The following is an 18,364-nucleotide window of genomic DNA, read 5'->3' as shown; positions in this document are numbered from 1 at the left end:
AGTAAGAATTATCCAAAAGCTATTCGAAGTTTACCTGAGCTGCCATTGGCTTAGCTGGGGCAGGATGGCAAAAGTAGTCCTGCAATACTTATGTGAAAAGTGTGTTTGAACATATATGGAACATGCTAAAGTGTGGAGCAGACACCTCAGGTAACCTGCAGCATGGGGGTTATGAAAGGGAGTGCATGTGAGCAGCATCACAAACCTTCAGGAGCAGCACTGACTGCTGGTGCACTCTCACTTTCACTTCTTGGGCAGGAAGGTGAGAAGGAATGCGCCCTGTTAGGAATGAAGATGACTGTGTTGGTGAAAACAGCCTTATTTCTGAGCAGCTGAGAGAAAGCACATCAGCAACAGTTGCTCTGAATGAATAATGTGATCTGAATTTTGTGATTTTATAAAATGATTAAGTGGCTTTGTACTTTGTTCTCTTTCACCAGAATGAAACAATACATTTTCATGCCAGTCTGTTGTCTTTTAAAGGTGTATTTTTTTAATACTCTGAGTTGAGATAAATTTCCTTTGATTCCTAGAACAGATGATAAGAGAGAATTAAAAAATAAATAAATCCAAAGTCTTGCACTTAAAAGACTCAGCTGAATTAAACAAGAAATAAGGCTTAAATCAGCTGAATCAAATTACCTCTTGGTTGTGAAATTACTTCTGAGTTGTGAATCAGAGGCTTTGGCTCTTGTTTCTCCTGAACATTTATTTGTGTTTTTTTTCAGCCTTAGTAAGTTACTCTTCACTTAGTAATGCTGCAGTTTTATCCGAGTTTTACAGACGTGCTGCTCTCCTTGTGGGGCAGATACATGATGTCTTCAGTTTACTGATTAAATGAAGGCACAAAAGTCTTCAGTGAGCAGCTGAAGGTGACGCAGAAGTGAGCCAGGGCAAATGCACTGAGCTAATGTAGGGCTCTGTGAGTTGGCTAACCTATTACAGCTCCATGAGTGAGTTCAATTCCACAGGGTCCTTAGTGTGGCTTGGAGGTCGTGCCAGTAAGTTCGTGTAATTTGTTAAAATATGTATTAGTAGATTTGTGTATAGTATGAGCACACTGCTGGATTTTAACCCGTTTTTTGTTTTTCTAAATTCCAGCTGGGTTTCAGGCTTCAAAAGCAGTACTTGAAGAGATAGGAGGTATTTTTATTTGCCTTAAAAAGAGCAGCCAGGATCACATCACCCCCGTCTTTTAGGCAGACACTGATCTCTTCAGTGGAGGGAGAGAGAATACGCTGCCCCCAGATCTGTTGCTCTAGAACAGGCTGTAAGGATATAAATAAAGTAAGTGATCAAAAGGGAAGATCTTCAGTAGGAAATGATCAGTGGGGTTGCAGAGGGGAAGTCGTTTGCTTTGGTTTCATAGGGAAGAAAGAAGGGAAATCTGCAGGAGTCATGAGAAACCAAGGCATGAAGTACTCACAGGGAACAAATGGTGGGTAGATTTAACAGCCATTTTAATGGGGTCGGGGAAGAATAAAAGGACTTATTGAGTTCACTTGCTGAGGCAGAGTTCATACAATGCTCATTTGGCTGGCAGAATGGAAAATGGCAGCAATCCTGGGAGTTAAAGAACAACCCTTGGGCTGCTGACACATGATTACGTGCCAATGATGAGCACGGTTAATTAGGGACAGCAGAACAGAAGCAGCTATACTGTGGTGTCATGCTTTGCCTTGTTCTTCATTCTGAATGTTCTAATTGCTGTTGGAAATTTCCAAAAATTTCAATAAAAATGTATTTGTTTCCTCCTCATCTCCCAGTCCCACTTCTGCAGGTTCTGCCGTGTCTCTGTTGAGTGAAAACATCTTGAAGAATAGTAATGATACAGAGGGGGGTTGAGGTTCTATTCATACATGAACAGTTGTTTCCAGGGCTACTGAGATCTATTTGAAGCAAGAAGCTCTTTCAGTTCAAAATGTTACTCAACATTTGCTCATTCTTGCCACTGTTACTTCATCTAGGCAACTGCCATCCTGTTTTTTAGAACAGGAAATAGCCTGGCATCACAGGACCTGTGCAACAATAGTGCCCTGTCTTACTGCCTGCTCTGTTTTCTCCTTAAAATATTCTTCACATAACATCACTTCTTTCTGCAGACATTGGAAAATTCATAGACCTAAGATGCTTTCTCTTTACTGAACACCTGATTGTTGTGACCTTCATTCAAGGACTCAAGGAACGCTGCTAGTAATCAACAAAACTTTCCACCAGGCTCCCCATTGTACATGGCTCACGCATCTTGGTCCTATTATTTGAGGGCCTGTCTTGGACTGAAGATCATAGAATCATAGAATGTCCTGAGTTGAAAAGAACCTTAAAGCTCATCTAGTTTCAACCCCCATGCTGTGGGCAGGGTTACCAACCACCAGACCAGGCTGCCCAGAGCCACATCCAGCATGGCCTTGAATGTCTCCAGGGATGGGGCATCCACAGCCTCCTTGGACAAGATGAATCAGAGGTGTGGATCTGGAGCTCTGTTGTGGTGTGTGGAAGTTCTGCTTGTTTTTCAGTGTGTTTCTGGCTAATAATTCCGGGATAGAGGATCACCAGTAAACACTGTATGCAGTCAACAAATGATCACTGGAATATGAAGGCACTTTCATTTGCCTCTGTGAGGCTCTACTGTGCTTACTTGTGAGCATATTCTATTCAAGTAAATTAGAGTGCCTTACTGTGTTTAGACTTGTCACATCTGTCTGGACCCAAATCTAACTAGTGCTGGCCCAGTCCTCTCTCTGGGGATCTGTTAATCTGCTGTGTTTGTGGACATACCCAAGATGAGGCCATGGGATGAGGTTTCAGAACTTCACAGCATGTTGGCCAGAATAGGTTACAGAGGAACTTATTTGATAAGCATCCTGAAACCCGATATTTTAAATATAAAATGAGAAGTGGATGAAAGTTTCCATTGCTATATTATGTTGATCAATGAGTATTACAGTTAATATAAATACAAGGGAGCAAGCTCACAACCATAACTAGGGTTGCAATAAGCTTCTGTTAACTCGTCCAAAGATCAGAACATCCTGGTTTTCTTGGATGATATTCTGCTCCTTTCTCATTTATTCCTTGAAGACTATAACTGAGAGTATCAGAAGAATTGCAGATCTGGAAACAACTATCTACTCATCTTTCTGTTCAGTGCAAGAAAATGTTTACATTAGGCATCCATCCAAAAGCAACTTCTATTAAAAGGGAATGGGTCACAGCAGGACACTTAGAAATGGCTTTCTTCAGTAGCAGGCCACAAATACCCGTTATTTCCAGTTGCTTTGTAAATGAATGAGATTTTTACTTTCTCACTTTACTTAAAAGAAAAAATAGGAACAAAGTAAGACTGTAGCAGAAATGCTAAGTCATGGCTTGAACCAGTGACTGAGCACCTGGTGCAGTGCACCTGAGTGACTGGAAAGACTAGAGCCAGGATCCCTCCCTTTCCAGACCTCATTTAAGGGTTGGCAGGGGAAGGTAAGGGTTTCTTACTAGAGATCCCTGTGTATCTGAGGCCTTCTGAAGGTAAGAAGCTTCTTTCCTTTATTTCTGTGCCCATGGCTGTTGCGTTTGAGCAAATCCTCACATGCTGTAGCCTGGTATCTTGCTGCCCTGCTGTCATTGCTGTGATTTCCATTGCTTTACAAGGTTTAAATAAGTAGAAAAATGTTGGGCACGAACAGATACATTTTAATTATATTGAAGTATTAAATAATATTAGACAAAGTAATAGTGCCAAGTTGGCACAGAAGCTAAATAAGCTCTCTTCCATATTTAAAGAGCAGGAAAGCATGTCAGTCAATATATTTGTGACTCAAAGGGAAGCGTGACCTTTCCAAGATCAGACAGACCTGCAAGCCACCACCCTCATTCAATATGAATTGCAATTGCTCTTAAATCCATGCTACAGCGTATGAAGAGGAAACTGGAACTCAGATTAGCTTTAGTCTACCAGATGTACAAACTTTTCCAAGCTTTCCTCATACTGTGTTTCGAATAGGCATCTAGTTAGCGTGAGCTGACTGCTAGCAGTACTCTTAAATCGTGATCAATTGATTGTGGGTCAAAGTTCTGAGGATCTGGTATGGTGAAGGGGCAGAGTCTGGATTTTGCAAAATTCCCTTTGAGCTGGATTCCCTTTCTAAGGTCACTTTGGCAAATTTGTATAATGTACGTTAGATGTTTATTGTCCCACAGAACTGAAAATATCTATAATGATCTGGAAGGTGATTAATTGATGGACTTTCAAGAGGATGCTCAGATTGTATAATTATTTATTCTAAGCAGGGTTCTATTTTTCTGTGATACTACAGACTTTGGTCAAAAATTCTTCAGAGAGAATGTTATCCTCTCTGCTCAAGCAGGGATTAATAGAAGCAGGAACACAAGAAAAGGACATTAGGAAACTTTCAAATGTAAATTCTCTTTTAACTGTTTATAGAAAGTTGTGTTATTTTCCTGTTCAAAATTTGGCTAGCTTAGCGAGAGTAAAATATTCCTCAAGTATGGTACACACTCTTCTCTTATTTGCTGTTTGGGAAAGATGTGGAATTCTTATATGAATAACAGATAAGTAAGACCATATGTGGTGTAATAGGTTGTATTCCCATTATGTTGCTTTTGGAACCTCTCATATCCTCTGAGTAAGTATAAAACTGTGTCTCCCTTTTCCTCCTCCTCAAAAGAACATAGACTTAATTCTGTGTTTGCCATTGTGCTGACTTACAGCGTACCAAAAAAAATCCCGTTACAAGCCTACCCTCAAGACTGTGTGAGTGCACCTCTTAAAAAGTTATTAATTTTAACGTGGCTCACTCGGGTGTTTAGACAGAGAGATAGCATAATACCTGGCCCTTTCGTTGTTGGGAAGGCCAGGCATAAAATGCAATTGGGAAAGAGAAGAGTGAGCACATACATTCAAATCTATTTAGTTTTTTAACCTGCATTTTGAAGGAATTGTTCAAAACCATCCCGCTAGCTTTTTAGATCTTCATCTGACAGGCAGTAGAGGATTACAGGTGGTGGAAAAATCAGTACATTTAAGAACAAATTCATGGTAATAGAAACAATGAAAACATTCACATGGGGTCAGAGGCATGAAACTGATGCACTTGCACTGTGGGCAAACTTTTTTTTTCCATCTTGCAGGTTACAAAAAATGAGAGTAAACTCTGAGGGCTGCGCAACTGGGAAGCAAAATAGATTGTTGTTATCTACTAATAAGACCTCAGTAACTTCTAATGGAATTGAAAAGAACTGAAGCAATCAAACCACAGGGTGCTATCTGACAAATTGCGTCTAATTGACAGCTGCTAAAAATGTTATGATCTTCAGATCTTTCTTACTGAAAAATGAAATTTGTTCTCCATGCAGATATTTTTATTGGGAAATGGGAGGTGAAGCAGGGCGGGAAGGAAGGGGGAAAATCTGGTTTCCATCGGAAACATTTTAGAATGGAAATTTCCAACCACTTTTATAGTTAATGAGGAAATAGAACGTTTTGTTGCAAAGAGTTCATTGGGAAACAATTTCCATTTTAAATCAGAAAGCTTTCCAGCCCAGTTTTTCCAAGCAGTTCCAGTTGTCTCACGTAGCGGCTGCTTAGAAGCTGATGGAACAGATGGGAAAGAGATGCGTCCTGCCATGGGGGAGTTTCCCTAAGCGAGGGGCAGCAGGGGATTAGGTGATAGAGCAGTTCTGATCCCTCTCATCGGAGGGCAGTGGTGCACACAGGCGTTGATCTGCTCTGTGCTATATAAGAGGGTTGTACAACTTATGGTACACGGCAGAAGAGTTGTTTCATGCACCAGTGAAATACAGTCTGTTGTGGGCTGGAAACTAGCAATGGCTGGACCTCAAAAAAGGCTTAGTTTCAGCTTGGGACACCTTAGAAAAGTCAACATTTGCTAACAGTTACCAGGCTTTTGGTGTCTGAGACACCACATTTTCCATTTATACTCAGAGCAGGAAGTAACTGTGGTCTTTTCACTTACCACAGTGTGGTAATTTTTTCTGGCAAATATCTTTTAAAATTAAAAAAAAAAAAAAGATGACCACTATATTTTCCGTTGTATGTGCTAGAGCTCTGTTTAAAGCTTAAGGCAGTTGCAATGCTTTGTGTTAATTATTCATCCATATGGAAATCTAAGTAACACACACTTCATCAAACACTCAGCAGAATGCTCCCATATATCATATGCACAGGGAGTGGAGAAACTTCACCCCTCCCAGTCCCCTGCAGCTCTTGAGTATATAGCTCCTGTTTTCTAAGTTTGCTGATACATGTTTCTTTCTAGATCATCCTCGTGGCTTTGACAAGATCAGACCAGGTCAAGATAAAACCAGCTGATAGCTGTTCCCTTCCTTCTGGGTCAGATCTTTCTCCCTTGCAGAGAAAAGAGTCTGTGCTGTCTGGTGTTTTTGAGGTCTGCTGCATCCACAGCTGGAACCCTGACTCCAACAGCAGAGGACTGCTGCAGGCCAGTGATGCTGGCTGAATCACTGCTAAGCCCTGCACAGGACCACTCACAGGGCAAAGCTTTGTCCATTTACTGTCTTATAAGGGGTTTATGTCAAAGCTTTTGTGCACAGCAACAAGCTAGGGCTGCTTATTTGATCTTGGACATTTGGCTTTTGGCATAATTTGTAGACATTTTTAGAAGCACAATGAAAAGGATTGGGAGGATTTAGCTATAGCTGTTTTCATTTTTGCCTGATACAAGTGCTGTGATCCATCAGATTATGTTGGGTCAAAGGACCACATCAGCTAGCAGCTGATTACAAATTCAGAAGCATCTCTGTTGCTCAACAGAACACAACTGTTTCCTTTCCTGCAAATGAATTAAGACCAGATTTTACCAGTCTTCTGGCAAGAAACGAAGCAAAAGTTTTTCTTCATTTAGGAATGGAGGGAGTCTCAGAATAGGGACTGTGCTCTATCCATATGGCTGCTACATTGATATAGATTTTAGGAACAAGTAGCGTTCCTCAAGAAACTTGACTTTTCTGCTATCCCTGCTTGGAGGGATAGCCTTTCTTCCTCTGTGAGAGTGGACACAATGAGGACTCTTACCCAGCAAATCACCAATGCTGCAGTCTATTTTGGGCTGCCCAGGGATATAGGGTCCATCCCATATGTGCAAGAACACGAACTGAAGGTTACCTTGGCTAAATGGGGAACATCTCGCTGAGCTCAGTGAACAAAACAAGCACCAATGAGAGGTAGAAAAGGGGACAGGACACCGATAAGGAATACAGGAACAGCTCCTGGGTTTGCAGTGATGGAAACAGGAGGACCCAGACATTGCTGGAGTTAAAACTGATAAGGGATAGGAAGAGCAGCAAAGTTATTTCCACAGGTGCATCAGCATTAGGGGGGGCTGTTGCTGTGTGGATTGAGTGATGGATGCTGTGATAAAAGGGCCCAGTGCTTCCTTTGTCTCAGCCTTTATCAGTAAAGACTTCTCTCCTGAGATGCAGCTGTGAAGGAGAGCCTTGCTTGAGCTGCTCATGGGCTCAGCATATCTCAAGTTGCAGCAGTAGCCAAACCTGATACAAGGGCTGACACAAGTTGTAGCGGGCGATATTCTCATCTGATGAAAGGAAAACGTATTGCATCCTCCCAGAGAACAGGAAGAGTTTGTCTGGTGTTTCAGAGAAACAGATTTTATTGCCAGGTGATGGCTAGCTGATTGCAGATCAGCAGCTGTCTCTCACCAGGCATGCTTACAAGGATTACTCTCCCTCCTAGGCAAATACTGAAGGCCCAGATTCCACCTGGCCTGGTATTTTGCACTTAAAGGAAAATCAGCAGGGAGCTTGTAGGGCTTGTATAAGAGCAGGCAGAACAGTGCCCCAGGCTATTGAAATGCAGGATTGGTCTTCCAAAGTTATGGAAATTGCATTTATTTGATGGCATTTGAAGGATCTGACCTGTTGTATTTGTTCTGCAGATGATGACTGTTTCTTTTTTTTTTTATTGTGGTTCTCAAAAAACATTTATCTATTAAATCAGGTTATTAAAAAAACATTGCATTTCCTTTCTGAAGCCCATTGTGGTTTTTCTGTCTAAGAAAACTGGGACGCACAACTGTAATTTCCCATGTGTACTATCACATAACAGTAGTAGCAGAGACCAGGGTCAATTCTATAGGGTGAACACTGGTCCTTTCTGTCTTCAGGGTGCTAAATGAACAGTAGTGGTCTGTAACCAGAGAACAAACCAAAGAGTCTTGTTAAACAAAGTATTTCAAACAAAAAGAAGAACTATTCCCTTGTTTTATTTCTTCTTCACCCCCATTTTTCCCAAATTACCTGTTATTTGTCTAATTGTAATACAATTGTATTTGGAGCCCAAATTTAGGTCATACTGAAGGCTTGCTGTGTGAGCTCAAAGCAAAAATGTCAACTTTTCCAATAAGTCACTCTAGCAGATCTTCAGAAGACTCAGAGACCTTGCAGCACATTCACAAGCTGAATGTACCTGTTAACAGTGTGGGTTGCTGAAGGTACTATGAGGGAAGAGCCCATGGCCACATTGTGTATATTTATAGCCTGCAGATCAGAGAGCTGACAGACAGCCCTTTGGAGATGGTCCAGGGACCATTCTGCCTCAGAGATTATGAAGTGTTTGGGAGAGTTGCATGGGCGACTCACACACATACACAGAAAAACAGGGAATATTTTAGAAGTCTGACCCATTATAGAATCACAGAATAGTTAGAACTGGAGGGGATCTTAAAGATCATCTGATTCAACCCATGGCCCTAGGCAGGATTGCCATACACTAAACCAAAGCCCCATCTAGCCTGTCCTTGAAAGCTTTCAAGGATGAGGCATCCAGAGCTTCTCTAGGCAGCCTGTGCCAGTGCTTCAGCATCATCACAGTAAATAATTTTTTCTTTATATCTAATCTGAATCTCTCTTATTGTAGTTCAAAACCATTCCCCCTTGTCCTATCACTATCTACCCATGTAAAAAGTTGATTTTTCTCCTGATGGTAATCTCTCTTTAAATATTGGAAGGCCATACAGAGGTCTCCTTGCAGCCTTCTCTTCTCTGGAGTGAACAAGCCTAGCTCCTTCAGCCTGTCTTCACAGGAGAGGTGTTCCAGCCCTCTGATCATCTTTGTGGCCCTCCTCTGGATCCTCTCCAAAAGGGGAGCGGAGATTTGGATTTGATGTTGGGGGAAGTTTTTCACGTAGAGTGTGGTGAAGTGCTGGAACAGGTTGACTGGAGAGGTTTTTGGTGCCCCATCCCTGGAGATGCTCAAGGCCAGGTTGGTTGGAACCCTGGGCAATCTGATCCACTGTTTGATCTAGGTGTTGCCAACCCTGCCTGTTCATGATCCCTGAGGTCCCTTCCAATCCACGCCATTCTATGAATCTCTGATAATAATTAACAGACTGATTTGTCAGTACCCTGTGGCTAATGTTCTGCTTCTCATAGAAGCACAGAATCAGATGTCCTAAATCTGCCTGGCTCTGTTCCACTGATGCTTGTAGCATAATTCATGGGTGACGTCTGAGCATTGTGCACAATACAGATGAAATCTCTGCTGGTGACTGTTTGTTCTCTTTTGGCTGAGATCAGGAAGTGTAGACACAGATCCAATATAAAATGACTAGCAAAGGTTGCACGTATAACAACTCTGTTTGACTTGAGGTTGCACTTGCATGCAGCAGCAGGTTGTGAGGAGAGAACCAGTGCCTCTGTGACTTAGCACTTCTGTGTTTTCCACTTGGTCTGTTTACTAGAGTCTAATCAGTAGAGAATTTGCAAAGCTGTGAGTAGACTGTAAAATTCTGCAGCCATGACCACAATACATATGAGTGACAGAAGCACTAGTGAATTATTCAGGCTATGGCGAACAAGCAGTGATAAAACATTTATAGCTCCATCCCATATTTTGTGCGTGTCACATCTTTTGCCTAGTTTTGTTAGTTCTTTAAAACACTTCTTATTGAAACTAGTTTGTTGCTATGGAAATGGCTATATCCATTAAACTGGATGGAGCTTAGTGGTATTCTGTAAGACTGTCTAAATTCAGTTCATCATTTAATTTTAATGATGCATTGTAACAGTTGCTGCAACGTTGTCATTTTGTTCTTGTTTTATCCTTCCCTCCTGTGCGTCTTTTGTTTTTCCCACCTACCTGCTGTCTCCGGGGGTATGAGCAAAGTGAGCTGTTTTGGGCATGAACTTTCTTCATTTACCCTGATTTTAATGAGCCTTTGAGCAGCTTCAAATGCACTGCTGAATTAATTCCAAAAGATAACAATTTAATTGTGAGGAATTTTCCCTATTTTCCATAATCAAAAGGTAAAATGATTTCTATGTAGTCATACAGTTGACCAGTACTGAAGATAGATTTCATACCGAGTCAAATTCAGATAGAGAGATTTATATCCATACATATCCTTCCTTGCTCCAGCTCTCATAATGCTGCCTTTACACGTATTTTACCTGTTTACCCTATCATTAATTCAGTTTTCTTGTTGGTGTAAAAACTCTTTTGATAGTAAGTCTGAGGATCCTTTATAAGATAAACTGAGAGTGAACTTGAAGTTTAATTGCAATTTTTAAGACTACTACCATGTGATTTGGACCTGAATTTCTTAGTATAACTGCAGCCAGAATGAGTGTAGATTTTGGAAGGACAGTTATATTCTTTTTGGGGATTATACTGGAGTCAATTCCCTGTTTGCCAAAGATAAGTCTGAAATGATGGCAAACACTGAGTCTCACTCTTTAAATATCTGAGGGTATGTGCTATACATAGAAACTCAGAGCTGAAGGATAGGGATTACTTTAAAAGGGCGTGAGCTGTCATTGACAATGCAAAGACAACATGTATTTATCAAATGTGTATATTCCAAAGAGATAAAATGAAGCAGATTTTCTCTCAATTCTAGAAGTGATCCTTTAGGAGGTGGAACGTAATGACTGCTAAACTACATTCAGCACCATAAACCTGTGGCCACCTCCAATTTTATGAATGGTAATTCCATTAAAGTCAACAGTATTTCTCATTATGTATGAAGAAAAGCATGCGGATAAACTTTTGTATTTGCATTGACTTGGTTGGCTTTGATTTAAGATGGAGATTCACCATGTTTAAAATGCAGCATCTTCCTTGTGATTCCCTTCCTTTCCACAGTGCAACTTCTAGATATGAGCGAGAGGCAAGATCATGTCTTTAAGTTCATGACTGACAATGAGGGAATAGCTTCACTGTTGCTCCATGTGTTGCTGTGGGTCCAAGGACTCCTACTCCAGAGTTGCAAAGAGCACTGATAAAGCGAGAATGGGGCCACATGTCCAGGACGTAATGCATGTCCTGTCCCAGCCTATACTGCTCACCAGTATAGCGACTGGGATGGTTGGAGCAGTCAGGTGATCTAGCATGGCCTCAGGAATGAGAGATGGGAAGTTGAAAAATGATGGGTTAACGCCCAATGTCAACCTCCATATGAAGAGCCATGGTATATTTCCTGCCCATACGGTTCTGGGTTTTATCCAGACTCTTCCCTCCTGCCAAGTTAGTAACTCTGTACAGCTTGTAAATGTTTTGAAATTGTGAATGATGTGTTTTGAAATAACTGTGAACGCTTTTATGCACACTTATTTAAAATTTTCCACAGATGGTTTGGAGGTTAGGCTATGATTTATCAAATATTTGGATTATAAAGGGTTCTTTATAGTCACAGCAAGTCAGAATAATGTGAAAATATTCTCATCTTTCCAGCATTTTTACATTGTTGACTTGAGGTGGATGGAGTCAACTTTGTTATCATTTGGAGCTGAAAAATTCCAAGGCTGGTGAAACAGATGTCAGACTGGTAATTTGTAGTCTTTGGTTTGTTAAGATTTATTTCCTCGCGTATCTAACGAATCTAGTGCTGAACATGCATGGAAGTACCTAGCAAGGAGAGGCAATGTCAGAAACTTGCTTGAAGCAAAGTGACTTGGTGGTAAGTCTCCATGGTGGCCTTGGAGAGATGTCCCACAGTCTGGGCAGCCAGAATGGCTGCTATCGGTTCTACCCTACTGGGAAGCATGTGGGAGCTCTGGGTGAAGAACTAGAGCCACAGCACACAGCATCATGTGCTGCTCTCTTGCCAGCCCACTTGCAGACGTCTCGTCAGTGCCATAGCGTTAATGCACTGACGTACCAGACAAGCTGGATACCAATGTTTCAGCACTCTCTTATCTGTCAGCTTTCCCAGGACATGTCCCTTGCAGGGAGTGTTTTCCTTGTTGTTTCCTGGAAGGATGTGGCTCCTGGGAGGATGGTCCTGGAGCTGAGGGCATGCCTATGGAGGCTGTGGTGATGGCAGTTTTAACCTAGCTTTGTGGAGCCTTGTGCTGAAGACCCACAGCAGAGACCCACCAGCGCTGCTCTACCCTTTGCTGCTGCTGCCAGGAAAGTCTCTCCCCTGGCTGCCTGGCACAGGGCAGAGCTCATTAGTGAGAAAATTGTAGCATTCAGGACCCCCTCTTGTCCTCCATTCCTCCTTTTTCGTCAGGCTGGGCACCTGGAGCCCCAGCAGTTCTTCTTTCCAAAGAGAGGAGGTGTCTGCCATGCTCATGAGGCAAGTATGGCTCCAGGCCTTTTTCAGTCACCTCACAGGGGCTCAGATTTACCTAATACAGACCATATCAGCCCAGGGCTGCATGCTGAGTCTTGGGCTGGGAAGTGAGGAGAACCCATGGCTCTGGCCGAAGAGAAGTGATGGTGAGAGAGCTATGCTAGTTAGACCAGTCATTGTGGGAAAGGGGAAAGTATACTTAGACTCTTAAATCTGCTTGTGATCTGGAGTTTTTTCTTTATTTGTTTTGAAAATGAAAAGAAAAAAAAAAAAGAGGAAAAACTGAATATACATGTATCTCACATCTTGTTTAAACACAAACTGCTTATCCAAAGCATTGTAACATATAAACAGATCTCTGTTAATAGTATTTGACTTATCAGAGTTACATCTGGAAAATAACAGAACTGAGCTGTCTGCTACAAGGAAAAGTAAGGAAGAAAAAATACCCCAACTCCTCAAAACCACTTAAGCTTTTCCTTTATGAAATACATTGATAAATATAGTTCAGTTAGCACCCGGCTGGTGTTATCATGTCTGAGAGCTATGGCAAGCTTTCAAACAAAGCCAGCAAAACCTATACTTAGAAGCAACCTTTAGATTTTCATGCAAAGAACAGAAATGAAAGGGAGTGATAAAGAAAGGGGGATGATGGTGGCTCGCCTACGTTTTTTTGCCAAGCCAGCTGCTGTGTCAGACTTTCCTGTGAAAACCCTTCAAAACATGATTTCCAGGAATGCAGCTGTGTCTGTGCCTCCCTGCGCACCATCACGGGCATGCCGTCATGTGTCTGACCTTTTCAGAAGTGTGTTGACATGTTCAGAAATAAACTTCACGATGTAAAGATAACGTATTGGATCAGGAGGGGATGGGCATAAACAAATCAACCCCCAGGAGAACAGGTCCTTTAAAAGCCATGGTGAGCTCTTCAGGGGTCGGGATGCATGCTGAGTTCTGTCAGCTGCTGTTGGCATCCTGCTTGTCTTCTGTCTGTGGGTCCCTTCTGGGGCTTATCATGCAGGATCGAAGCACCCCACACATGTTCATTAGCTTATCCTCACATCACCTCTCGTGGGGTGGGTGGGGGAATCTCATACAGGGGGAAATGAGCTCACCTCGCACTCATCTCACATCGGCTGAGCCTGTGCAAGGAGGGATCAAGTGATTGCCCAGCCTGGAGGCTGCTGCTGTAGCTGAGAGAGCACCATGTCTCCTGAGCCCTGGGCTCCTGCTTCAAGTCCCAGGCCACTTTGCGCACCAGATCTTTGCTGGGAGTGTAGTTTTTAAAGCGTCATAGACTGCTTGCTTCCCTTTTGCTGTCCTGTGTCCTGTCAAGAGTGAAGATAGCATAACACCTTTTCTGAAAGACTAGCACGCTATCACAGGAGGTGACATCGCTTTTAATCAGGCTGGCATTGTGACAAGAGATGAGCTTCTCTATCAGTTCACAATAGCAACGGGCATTGGGACAAATAAAAATCTTTCACCGTGAAATTGAGATTAGTTCCCCAACCCACCTGAATGAAGGCCCTGTTGGGAGTTTGTGTTCTGGGCAGATGCTTTGGAGCTTGTCCCAGATGCTGTGGGAAGGACTTGGGGTGCTCTGTCAGTTTGTGTCACCACTGATTTCAGCAGTGGCTGATCTGTACGGTCATCATTTCCTCATTTATCTTCTGTGCTTTACCACAGCTTCATCGGGTAAGGAGGTAAGGTTGGGAGAAGGTTAGGGGGATGGCCAAATGCTCAGGGGTTTAATTCCTGCTTCAACGTTGACTTCTGGTGCTACTTTGGCCACACCGTGGGAAACACCTGGCAAATCTTTAAATCACACAAGTTATTTTTATTCTGTTACGATTTACATGGTTCCATTTGGTGCTTCCAAAGATCAGCAGCTCTTGTATATGAAAGTCCACCAGAAGGTGTGTTGAAACTCTGTCTTTGGCACTTACTTGAGTTTTTTCATTTGAAAATCTTTCAGATCTTTTAGGTTTTCTTGCGCATAGCAAATCGGTGTGACTAAGACTACTTCTGTAAAATGAAAAATACTATATGGTAAAGCCTTGGTCATCTTGAGCAAGTATACAGAAACGGGTAATTCTTTTCACTGACATTCGTATATGTTTAGTCATTTACTGAAAGTCTTTGATTTTTCCTATCAAGCAACAGGGAAGCCGCCGATATGAGCTAACAGTTGTGTGTATTTCTCCATGGGACAGCATTTTTTTCGTTTCTCTTTTAACTCATCAAAGAGAAGGTTCCTCTAGCAAGGTCCTAAATGTACAAACAAGATTTAATTAAGTTTTCATTTGGTTTTCTTGTTATCTCTCTTCCTTTTGAGGCAGATGTAATTCAAGCCTCACTTCTATTTTGAGAGATTCTCAGTGCTCTTTAATCAAGAGCAAGAAATTGGAAAAGTGCCAGTGAAGCACACGAGGATCAGGAGAAACTGGAAAGAGCAAAGTATAAAGGTTATCCCATGTTAAGAATTACCATTGTCTGCAATGCAGCCAATGAGTATTTTTTAACATAAGCTTCACTGTTTTAGCTTTATAGTGGATTTATCCACAACAGTGGCTTTTGTAATGATTTTCTGACCGGGATCATTAAAACTAAGCTGTGAATACAACACCTTGTTGACTGCTTTCCTTAATATTTTCTGCTGTCTTAGCTAAGCTGTTATTTCTGTCACCAGTCGTTCATTGATCACTGAGTCAGAAAATGATTCAAATGTTATTTGAACAATGATACTTGAAGATTGTTTATCAGTGACTGTCTCTGTGGGAGGCACATTTTGCAATATGTACTTCACATTTTTTTCTTCTGATAATCTGGAGACCTGGTGGTGTTACAGGTCTGCCAGCTCACCTCACCTCTGTGTGACTCAGCTTCTCCAGGCATCCCACTCTTTTCTGAGCTCCCCCAATAAGATGCACCAGTAGAGGGTTGCCTAACTCTGGCAAGCAGTCTGCTTCCATTTGCTTAAATGTATAGCAAATACGATCTCTGTTGATAGTTCAGGAGCTGATAGTTGAGTCCTACTGCTTTGCAGAGAGGGGAGTTTGAGGTAGGGGAGAGCAGCCTACTGCCAGCCTACGGAACTGCACTGAGTAAGGCAGAGTCTTTCTGCTGTCTTTCTGCTGTTGTTGAATGGCTCTGGGAAACCAAAGGAGCTCACAGTTGCTTTTCTCCTGCTTTTTGCCAGCTGCTGGATCAGTTGAGTGAGGGCCTGAGGTGTTGATTGCTCTCTTAGGAGGGTGAAGAGCTACATTCACCTTTTCAGTGAAGGGCATGGCTGGAGATATTTTCTGTGTGCTGTCACTGGAAAGCCACACCATCAATCAGGCTTTGCTGTGCAAGGTCTACAAAAGAAGAGCCTGGTGTCTACAGCACCCTCCACTCTCCCACACAGAGGTTGGGTCATGCCAGTCCGTGTAACCCAATAGTTATCCCATGGGTAAGTGGTATCAGTGTCATATTCCATAGGAGAATGATCTGACCTTTCTTGTTTATATGGTGTGTTCAGGAGGTGTCTTTGTCAGCTTGGTAGTTCAAGCTGCCAGTTCAGGGCGCATCTTGTCATCTTCAAAGCTCTCACCAGGGCTTTGAAGTTAACAAAAAGTTATTTGGCCTGGCACAGAGCATCTTGATACATTACAGGGTTTTGTTTCATAGGAGCCCTTGTGCATGGCTTGAATAAAAATTTTCTCCCACGTCAGAACCTACAGATTCAGCAGTGCTGGAAAGGTGGTGAATGCAACCGAAGACAGTTAGTTCAGGTTAGTTTGTCTCCAAAAGCTCATGAGGATGAACTGATGTGTATATTTAAGTACAGGCTATGAGGGTTTGCTGTGGGGAAAAAAACAAACAAACAGAAATAGCTCAGAAAGTTTAGTTCTTAGTTGCAGAGTGTCAGTAAAACAGTCTTTGTATGAGGATGAAGTCTCGTTTTCAGCTGGTTGGTAGGGTGTTCACTTGGGCTTGCCACTGGCAAAATATTTACAATATCAGCTGTTCTCTGAACACAGACTCAATTGGCTTAGGTTTTCCCATACTGCCCTAATATTTAATTCCTGTGGCTCACTGTGGTAGGTGAGCAACGGAAGGGGAGGAGCTGGGGTTCTTCAGAATGTTCTCAGTCTATCTTGGTTGAGCTCACAAATATGGATGCCCACCCATCTTTCTAGTTCCCGGTACAACAATGTGGCATTTTTCTACATAGAACACCTAATGAAAGAATATCTTCCTTAATGTTACACAAGCAAATAAGTTTAGGAGACAGAACAAAATAATCCATCTATCACAGCTGTTTTTTTTCTTGCAGAAGTATCTCAAAACCCTAAACTTTTTAATGTGACTGAGTGCTGGCTGTTGGATGCCTGCACATTGTCACAGACTCTTCTCCAAGCTAATAAGAGCAACAAAGAAAAGGGAGAATCCCTGCTGTGCAGAGTAAAGATGAAGCGATGCACCCCAAGTCACAGATGAGGCCTGTGGTAAAGCTGTGAAAAAAACCCTCTAATCCTCTCCAAATATCAGGCTTTTACCTGAAAACACTCCTTTGCTTTATTATACTTTATTTCATCCATAACAGTTTAAAAAAAATAATGCTGACTGTGCTAGGAGAGACATTTCTTGCTTTTGGTGTTGATGGCCAAACAAGAAATGCATGCATCTGAACAGTAATTGCATCTGATTAAATAGGGCTGCAATGCACTTGACATCACATATTATTCTGATGGGCCATGCTAGTGGAAAACATCTCCCAGGATCCAACTCACTTTGTGACTATGGAAATATGGGTTGTTTCCTACAAAGGCAAAGCGAGACAGACTTTTCTGGAAGGCAGGAAATTGGTTGGGGTAATGAACAGATAGGCTACTGTCCATGCCTTCAAGACTCTAAAGTCCGGACCAGGGCTTGATGAATGTTACATTTACCAGGTTTCTGTCAGTTCAAGGAGAGACCGCCCTTGGTTTTGGCCATTACTTTTACTCTTCAGGAACTTACTGGTTCTGTCCAGTCCTGGATGAGTTTTCCAGTAAGGTTTCTTAAGAAGCCTTTACCAGTTCTTTGGGCAACATTGTAAGGGAGGAATATTCACACTGAATTAATGCAGAAACCAGGTTTAATTAGCAAGTGTGAGAAGTGAGTCAGGCTCTCTCCATGAAACCTTTCATGATGCAATTAGATAAAGACAAGTTAGGTAGCATTCAGCTTTCAAGATTTATCTTTGGTAGCTCTTACTGTTTTCCTCTAAGGCCTAAACTTCTGGCATGAAACTCGACAATTTTGATTGATAGATGCAGATAGCATTGACAGACACACAATGGTGTGGGTTGATGTACAGCTATTATTGGCATTTGTGTGCAGTGACTGATGTCCTTGTTTTGTCTTTTCAGACCTTCTTCAATGAGTGCCAGCAGGGTCCACATATTCCCACTTTCCCCCAGTACTGTGCATTGCCAAGAAATTAAGTAGCTCCCTACAACAAAACTCATCAATGGAGGGAAAGCAAGGGGAGGAGTGTCAGATTTCTACCAAAGGGCAGAGGGAAGTTTCGAGAAGGTACTTTAGGATTATGTTTTCAAGGATCTGGCCCTCAGCTAAAGAACTTTGTGGAAGCAGTGCCTTTTAAAAACAGGCTTGTCCTTTGATAGCAGTGACTGATCATTGCTAAGTACATCTGGAGCCCTGATCTTTCATTTAAGCCACATTTTCTGTCTAACTAAGGAAAATAAATCACATGCTCTTATTTATCTCTCCTCCTTAAGCACTCA

The sequence above is a fragment of the Lagopus leucura genome, unplaced genomic scaffold, assembly GCF_019238085.1.
Source record: "Lagopus leucura isolate 7727_CA_CO unplaced genomic scaffold, USGS_WTPT01 Super-Scaffold_73, whole genome shotgun sequence".
In the NCBI taxonomy this organism is placed as follows: domain Eukaryota; kingdom Metazoa; phylum Chordata; class Aves; order Galliformes; family Phasianidae; genus Lagopus; species Lagopus leucura.
This window is presented reverse-complemented; position numbering follows the sequence as displayed.